This window comes from Lissotriton vulgaris, unplaced genomic scaffold (assembly GCF_964263255.1).
Source record: "Lissotriton vulgaris unplaced genomic scaffold, aLisVul1.2 SCAFFOLD_1081, whole genome shotgun sequence".
Lineage (NCBI taxonomy): Eukaryota > Metazoa > Chordata > Amphibia > Caudata > Salamandridae > Lissotriton > Lissotriton vulgaris.
This window is the reverse complement of record NW_028244822.1, coordinates 728664-738032: the sequence shown is the minus strand read 5'-3', so window position 1 is coordinate 738032 and position 9369 is coordinate 728664.

Here is a 9369-nt window from a genome sequence, read left to right as displayed (position 1 = left end):
CCATGCTTAGTGTGAAAGTGGCAGATTTAATGAAACAGGTGCATATCTCAAAAAAACTCCTCACAGACCAATTAACAACCTCATTATTCATCAAGTCAATCCTGTTCAAAAATCTTACCATTAACCATCCCAACAATCTTTGTCCTAAGTAAACCCAAAAAACAATCACTCCCGCACAAACGTCTTTTCATAACTCTGGCCCCATAGGCAAAATCATTCCAAACCAATTGTGCTTAAACTCCAAAACAACTTCACAAGTATACCAGCCCCACACCACTTTCACTTTCTCAAGCTGGATCCCCCGAAGCGATACCAAAGGGGATCCCCCGAAGAGCAGAATAACAATAAATGCTTGTAATCTATAAATAAACCCTACCAACCTGCTACTCAGAAAACCCTCAGTGAGGAGTTTTCCAGCCACCCGTATACCCAATATTTCCCACCCAACAGTGCCACCAAGGAATCCCAGAATTCTATCAGGTAGAGGTCCATGCACATAAGGGACAAGTGTAATTCATCATTCATGAAATAATGTCTGTCTGTCTTACAAGCAAATATCACCTTGTCTCACTCTCATAAACCCTTAATTCGTACAAACATTTCTCATTTCACTGGTCATCTTTCTATGTGTTTTTTAAAAGCTCCCCTCCACGCTCTCCTGGGCATCATAAAAAATCGGTGTCCCTGCTCACAAACACCTATTCTTCAACAAATTCCTCTTCATAAAAGCTAAACCTTTTAGCTGAATCAAATAATTTTCACCTAGATGTACAGCCATAACTTCAGGACATCCCCTACCTTTAAATAACTCCACCACCTTTAGCAACAACTGGCCCCAACTCTTTCCCCTTACACCCCACCATGCAATTTGCAACCTACGGTTATCAAAAACAAACTGTCGGCCATACCTCCTTGACTACGGTTACCTTACTACCTTTTTCACCAAGAAATGACCTAAGATCCAAACCGACACCACAGAGAGGCCTGCAACAAAACCTAAAGAAGTACAAAAACATGTTAGAACATTATGCGAACACATTTCACTAATACCTCCTAGATTTCCATATCGCCAATCTTTTTATAACTTCCTCTGAAAAACCTAAAAGTCAGCTTCCTTTGCTGCCTCACACGGAAAGGAATGTGTCCCATATTCACTGGCCAGAAACCCCAGCAACACCCTTCTCAACATTCACAGTTACTGAAAAAAAGACAAGCTCTTGCCATCCTCACGCACAAATTTAGCATCAGTACTTTTCAAGTCTGCTCCTCTATATACCTGTCATATTGCCACAGACATACTCCACCCTACTGCCTGCAATCTCACCAGCACACAAACTCACCTTACCGAGTAACTACGTAGTAGAATTAACTGACCCCCACACTCTGCTCTATCTTCTTTTTACAGAAAAATAACTAGGACCCTGTGTAGAATTGATTCAGTAATTCCTAGGGCAGGGACTATTCAAGTCAAAAGTATATTCCTAGGCAATCTTACGAATAAACATATGTCATAGATCTTTTTATCTAAATGCTTGTCATAAATGCATTCAAATTAAAGAACTGAAGTATAACAATTGAAAATATCTTTTTCAAATTAAAACATAATTTTATTAAAATATAAACACAATAAAAAATGCCTAGCATAAAACCATAGTTATTTTTTATCTCACATAACCATGTATACAAACATCAATATTTCCTATTACATTTCAATAAAAGCAATTCTGATTAATAACAGCGTTTCTTATGGCGTCTTCGTCAGGAAGGCCACTCTTTAACCTAAACCAGAGATTGACTAAATTAACCTTCACCTTCACCCAGTGAAAAGTATGAAAACGAATAAAAATGTGACCGTTAGTGTAGATTCCTAATTTAAACCAAATAGTGTTCCAGGCAAACATGCATTTTAGACTGATTTTTAAAAAATGCTGAATTTAAAAAGAGGATGACTAGAGTTTTGTTCGATGAATTAATGAGTAGAACATTCTCATTTTCAGTGTCTGTTATTTTAGACTATATAATCTGTTGAGTTAGATATCCTAAAGCGAATTTCTTACTTGAAACACTTTACTGTCGCACCAATAATTGATTTTCTGATGGAGGATAGTCCAATAACAAAAAGTTAAAGGGAGATACCATAGTATGGAATTAAATTCAATTTTTGCTCTCAGTTAGCTTTTACTAGTTTTTTAGCCTATCATCTTACTTACAATATATTCTTGATCAGGGTCTCATAAATAATATTAGATAGATCCACAGCAATGATAAGCTTGAGGATTTCTTAGAGAGTAGTGTCCAGATCTACAAGGAAACAATGTTAAAAAAAGACCTTTTGGTATATTATTTTATATATCAATAATAATTCTTCTCTTCTGCGTGAAAATAATGCATCTTAATTACCTGAAGAGAAGTCTCTTTTGTCTTTTGTAGATATTATTTTTCTTCTAAAACCATTCCCGAATGCTAAAAATGGAGTTTCCAGACTAAAGGGACACTGATGGCAGTGTTGGGGGAGATAAAGAGTTCCCCATATAACGATATATTGTTTAAAATTCATCATAGAATAGTCTGAACTCTAAAAAACATCAATATTCAATGTCTTCTTTTTACTCAACCAAATCTCCACCACCTTAGAATAGTCTTTCACATCAGATCTCACCTCGACAGCCTACGTTACACCTCTAACCTAGTATATCAGAAACCCGAAAGCCCCCAAAATTAACTATAACTTAAGTAAGGAAAGCAAAGCCTCCTCCTTGTCGCAAGAACAAATGTTTGGTAAAACTTTGGTTTAACGTACTAACAATTGGACGATCTCAGGACCCTCCTTGCCCCAAAATTCTTCCTTGACCACCCTCCTATTATCCTCATCTCACGCGCTGATGGCTCATATTCCTAAAAGCAAATCCCATAAAAAGCCACCTCTGCTATCTTACCTGCATTTGTGACAAGAGACAAATCTTTCTCAATTAGGTTTATAATCAAATTCACCACATTATCGCACTAACACACCCCAAACTCCAGGTCCTCCTCTGATACTGAACACCTGATGCTAGGTAGCTAGTCCGAGTCCCCAAGGGTTTATATGTGATTAAACAAAGAGGACTAGCTTAAGTTGACCAAAGTGCTGCAGTACTCAGATTAGTTCTGTCACAGGCACCTTGTTGGTGTATTCATGAAGCCCTCACCCACCAACCTAGTTGGTGGCATGCTTCATCATCGGGCCCAATATGTAGAACAACAATTGATTATAGACAATTGATAAAATATTTCGACACTATGATGACATGTGCTAGATAGTGGTTATTAACATTCAATGATCATTGTATGTTAATAACCACTATCTAGCACATGTCATCATAGTTAAGGAATATACTGTTTTTACACTGAAATACATAATTGTAAAAATTTCTTTTAAATATTTTTTTTACAGCACTACGATGGTACAGTCCTGAGGAAGACACACCTTGGTGTCGAAACGCGTAGACAGGAAACCATCCAATAGTTTCTATATTTAATAAGTGTTATGTCTATGAAAAAATGCATATGCTATAATGCCGAAATATTTTATCAATTGTCTATAATCATGTATCGATTTTATCAAATATTATGTCTTGTATGAGGAATTAAATTGTATTCTATGTGTAAAAACAGTAGTCGATTATTTTTTGTGTGGCGCATGCCACCTTTCATGTGCTAGCAGGTATTGGAAATTTGCCTGGGTGTTTTACTCACATATATCATCATCGGGCCCACCCAGTGACACCTAGTATGTCCCGGGTGTGCTACGACGCCTGATTACAGCGGAGCTGGTATATTGCTGAGAGTGCAGTGAGGTTGGGTGAGTTGTGATTTAAAACGGCTTGGTGGTGGTCCCAGTACCCGACGGTAAATTAAATTTTAATAACTGGGCCGTCACCAGCGGTTAAAAGTAAGGCTACAGGACGCGTGAGGGTGGCGAGTTACTGCCCCCTGCGTCCTTCAGATGGTCGACATGTTTCAGCCAGTGCCTTGGAGTATTCTGGCTTTCCTCAGGACTATTTTTTAAAAAGGTGTGGTGAAATAAAACAGACTTAGTGTTGTGGTACAGACTATGTGATACACTCACTAAGGCGTTTTTCTATATGTGAGAGGGGGATTCCCTTCTCATGCATACCTGTACAAACAAACATTAAGAACAAGGACAAAACATTTACAGAGAGAGTCAGTAGTCAATTTAGACATATGGTCAACAATGCTTTGGTGGCCGGATCTATAGTGCAAGGTGAGAGGACTATAGTCCGCTAGGTGTGATGGTACTGTTGGTGCCATCAGAGTGAAAATACGCGACTAATTAGGAGCGTGGTGTGGCTAAAACACGGAAATCACACTGAAAGGAGTTGACTTAGTGTGGCAGGGTGCAAGAAAATTGTTCTTACGCTTTGGGTTATTAGCCAAGGCTTCCTGGAGGGAAGCGGTAAGGGGATGACCCTATGGGAGAAAAAGAGATAGGCTGTAGGGGTTAGGGACCTGTGAGGAAAGAAGCGCTTACCCAGTTTGTTGTTTGGAGGCTTGTCAGGTTTGTGATACTCACAGTCTTTCTGGTCAGTGCCTGCCTTGTACCTGTTGTCCCGCCGTCGTCCTCCGGTAGAATGAGCCTGTCGGCGTGTGGGCTTTTTATACTATGGTTAACAAGGTAATGATGAGCACCTGTGGGAATAGTAAGGGTGGAAAGACTACCCCTTTGTGTTGTTGCTGCTCATGCTCGTGGTTTGCACACTAGTCTCTCGTGCATGCTCAGTATGTCAGCGCGATTGCTATGTTGTTGCTCATGCTCATGATTTGCACACTAGTTTCTTGCACATGCTCAGTATGAATGCGTGATTATAATGTTACTGCTCATGTAGGTGATTTGTACTCTAGTCTTTTGCATATGCTCAGTATGATAGCGCAATTGCAATCTGTGTGATAAAGTATTTAGGTACATGTAGCAACAGAAATATGCCGCCGTTGGTACGGGGAAAGGGGCAACACCCGTGTTAGGTGTGGCGTGGTCTTATCTGCGCAGGCGCGAAGGGATCAGCGTTGGCTATGTATGCGCTAATATTAGGGAAACATGCCTGTGGGACGCGCCGCGTCCCAGAGTGGCTCGGCCCGTTAATCACTGCTTAATGCGCATGCGCTTCTAGGCGCTGCGCACTAAAGTTGACATGGCAATGTTAAGGGGGTTAAAGCATGTGCCCATGATTATGGCAGCCTAGTGGTACACACAAGGGGGAGCATGATCTATGTCTATGTACAGAGGGACTGTGGCACGGGGGACTGATCACTGTACAAGGGCAAGGTAATTGTGACTAGTGTGGGTCTAGGGTGTGACTGAATTCCACGGTATGGCGTCGTTGAGGCCATTGGTTTGAGTGGATAGGCGATATAACCAACGTTGTTCCTTGCCGAGTAATTTCTTCTCATTATCCACTATCAGTTCCGGTAGTTGTTCAATGATGGTCCAGGTCAGGTCATTGGGAGTGTGTCCCTGGGTGATGAAATGACTGGTCAGTTTACTAATGTTCTTCTTGCACCTGATTGTGCTCCTGTGTTCTGTGACTCTGGTTCTTATTTTGCGGGCGGTCATACCGATGTATCGGAGGCCGCAGCTGCAGGTAAGTAGGTAGATCACGTTGCGTGAATTACAGTTTGTGTGGCTGCGTTGAGTCCACACTTTGTCTGGTTCTAGTATCAATGTTTTCGTGTGGCTGGTAAGATGGCACACGCTACAGTGTCCAGAGATTTTAGGCAGGCCCCACGCATTCAGGATAGTGTTGGGTTCTCTATTGGTCAGGGGTCTGGGGCGGGTGCTCACGAGTTGGTCTTTCAGGTTGTTGCACCTTTTGTAGGCAAACCTAGGGGTTTCCCATTGTCGTTGTCCAGAGTTTAGTATTTTCCAGTTTCTGCGTATGAGCTTCGCCACCTCATTGGAGGCTGTGTTGAATGTGGTGACACGCGTGATGGGTTGGTCACTCTTGTCCTTGGGTACAGTTTCCAGAAGGGCCTCCCTATTTTGGTTCCTGGCTCTTTTCTTGGTTTTGTTAATGATGGCCCGGGGGTAGCCTCGTTCCTCCAGTTTCTTAGACAGGTCTGCCGACTGATTTTTGTAGTCGGTTGCTTGAGTGCAGTTTCTGCGTATACGCAGAAATTGCCCAAATGGTAAGTTTTCCCTTAAAAGGCGAGGATGGAGACTTGTGTAGTGGAGGAGTGAGTTCCTCTGACTCCTCAGCAGATGACAGTTCCGCATCCAGTGACTCTAGCAATAGCTCACACAAACGGGGTGGCAGAGGCCGCCGCGGACAACGCTGGCCAAACACCTGGCAGGGAGGCAACCTGGACATTACTTCGGGCCTCCAACGAACTTTGGCCCAATGCAAAACCCCCTACTTCGGATACCAGCAAATGTACACACCTGGCCCCATGCCCCTATTCCCAGGAAACCATGGACCCCACATGCCTCCTTTTTTAGGACAGGGCAGAAGAACACGCGGAAGGAGAAGACACAACCCGCAGCCACAAGTACACTGGGCCGAAGACAGAAACCCAGTGAGCGCGAACACTCGCCAGAAGGCACCCAGCCAACCGGGAACCAGCAAACCATAAACCAAGCAACCCATGAGTCCATTGTGTTTAGCCTTTCTAGCATTTCACTGACACCCAAACAGGTCTCAGTACTAAAAAAGGGACTATCCTTCGTGCCAACGACTAGATTGGACGAATTTAAACTGCACGTGGAACTGGCGGAGTTCATGAGGAAACTAAAACTCAAGGCCTTCTTTGAGAAACCCTCGAGGGACGACTCAACTCCCACTGAAAACCCTAACATCACAGGCCTGAGGACCAAATCCACCTTCACCCCGCCACCCTCCACAGTGCCCCCTGAGATCACCACTTTTGAATTGGCTGTTTACAATGATGTCGAGAACCTAGAACCAACCAACCACTTCAACAACCTGTCGAAGGAAGACAGAGAAACCATCCAGGAACTCAAAAACAATCCCTCTATCATAATAAAACCTGCCGACAAGGGAGGAGGCATTGTGCTCTTAGATAAACAGGACTATGACACCGAATGTCGCCAACTACTAAGCGACCAAAGAAACTATAAGAAACTGGAACATGACCCAACCAACTCACTACAAAGCACCATTCAGGTACTAGTGAAGACCGCCCATCAGGCGGAACACATCTCCAAACAAGAAGCAGAGTACCTCTGCCCCCAAAAGATAAAAGTATCATACTTTTACACAGTACCGAAAATACATAAAGGTATTCTCCCCCCCCCCGGGCAGACCTATAGTGTCTGGCATCAACTCCCTTCTGGAACCCCTCTCTCGCTATTGCGATTTCTTTCTTAATCCACTGGTCCAGCAAACACCCAGTTACATCAAGGACACCAAACACTTACTACAAGTCATCAACAACACTGAATTCAACCCGGAAACTCAACTCCTGGTGGGCCTGGATATTGAAAGCCTTTACACCAGTATCCCCCAGGACGCCACCATCCAAGTCCTGAGACAGGTACTCATGGAGTCCCCATGGCCGCACCGCACACCCAGAGACTTCATCCTCCAATGTGCCACAATAGCACTAAAGGAAAACTATTTCGAGTATGAGGGAAGCCTGTACCTCCAAACCAACGGAACTTCAATGGGCAGCGTCTTCGCCCCCAGCGTGGCAGGACTCTATGTCCACCTCTTTGAGCAGACCCACATTACCCACAACACCAATCCCTATACCAGGAATATTCTCACATGGCGTCGATATATAGACGACATCCTTATGATCTGGCAGGGATCAGAAATAACTCTACAACCCTTCCCCACTTGGCTCAATGAAAAAGACCCATACCTGAAATTCACATGCACCTTGAGTGCAAGCCACTTGGCATTCCTTGATCTGAACATATGGGCCAAAGATGGCCAACTGATCACTACCACCTATTACAAGCCCACCTCAAGGAACTCACTCCTCCACTACACAAGTTTCCGTATATGCAGAAACTGCACTCAAGCAAACGACTACAAAAATCAGTCGGCAGACCTGGCTAAGAAACTGGAGGAACGAGGCTACCCCCGGGCCATCATTAACAATACCAAGAAAAGAGCCAGGAACCAAAATAGGGAGGCCCTTCTGGAAACTGTACCCAAGGACAAGAGTGACCAACCCATCACGTGTGTCACCACATTCAACACAGCCTCCAATGAGGTGGCGAAGCTCATACGCAGAAACTGGAAAATCCTAAACTCTGGACAACGACAATGGGAAACCCCTAGGTTTGCCTACAAAAGGTGCAACAACCTGAAAGACCAACTTGTGAGCACCCGCCCCAGACCCCTGACCAATAGAGAACGCAACACTATCCTGAATGCGTGGGGCCTGCCTAAAATCTCTGGACATTATCCATGCAATGACTGTAGCGTGTGCCATCTTACCAGCCACACGAAAACATTGATACTAGAAGCAGACAAAGTGTGGACTCAACGCAGCCACACAAACAAAATCACGCAACGTGATCTACCTACTTATCTGCAGCTGCGGCCTCCGATACATCGGTATGACCGCCCGCAAAATAAGAACCAGAGTCACAGAACACAGGAGCACAATCAGGTGCAAGAAGAACATTAGTAAACTGACCAGTCATTTCATCACCCAGGGACACACTCCCAATGACCGGACCTTGACCATCATCGAACAACTACCGGAACTGGCAGTGGATAATGAGAAGAAATTACTCAGCAAGGAACAACGTTGGATATATCTCCTATCCACCCAAACCAATGGCCTCAACGACGCCATACCGTGGAATTCAGTCACACCCTAGACCCACACTAGTCACAATTACCTTGCCCTTGTACAGTGATCAGTCCCCCGTGCCACAGTCCCTCTGTACATAGACATAGATCATGCTCCCCCTTGTGTGTACCACTAGGCTGCCATAATCATGGGCACATGCTTTAACCCTTTTAACATTGCCATGTCAACTTTAGTGCGCAGAGCTAGCAGCGCATGCGTATTAAGCAGTGATTAACGGGCCGAACCACTCTGGGACGCGGCGCGTCCCACAGGCATGTTTCCCTAATATTAGCGCATACATAGCCAACGCTGATCCCTTCGCGCCTGCGCAGATAAGACCACGCCACACCTAACACGGGTGTTGACCCTTTCCCCGTACCAACGGTGGCATATTTCTGTTGCTACATGTACCTAAATACTTTATCACACAGATTGCAATCGCGCTATCATACTGAGCATATGCAAAAGACTAGAGTACAAATCACCTACATGAGCAGTAACATTATAATCACGCATTCATACTGAGCATGTGCAAGAAACTAGTGT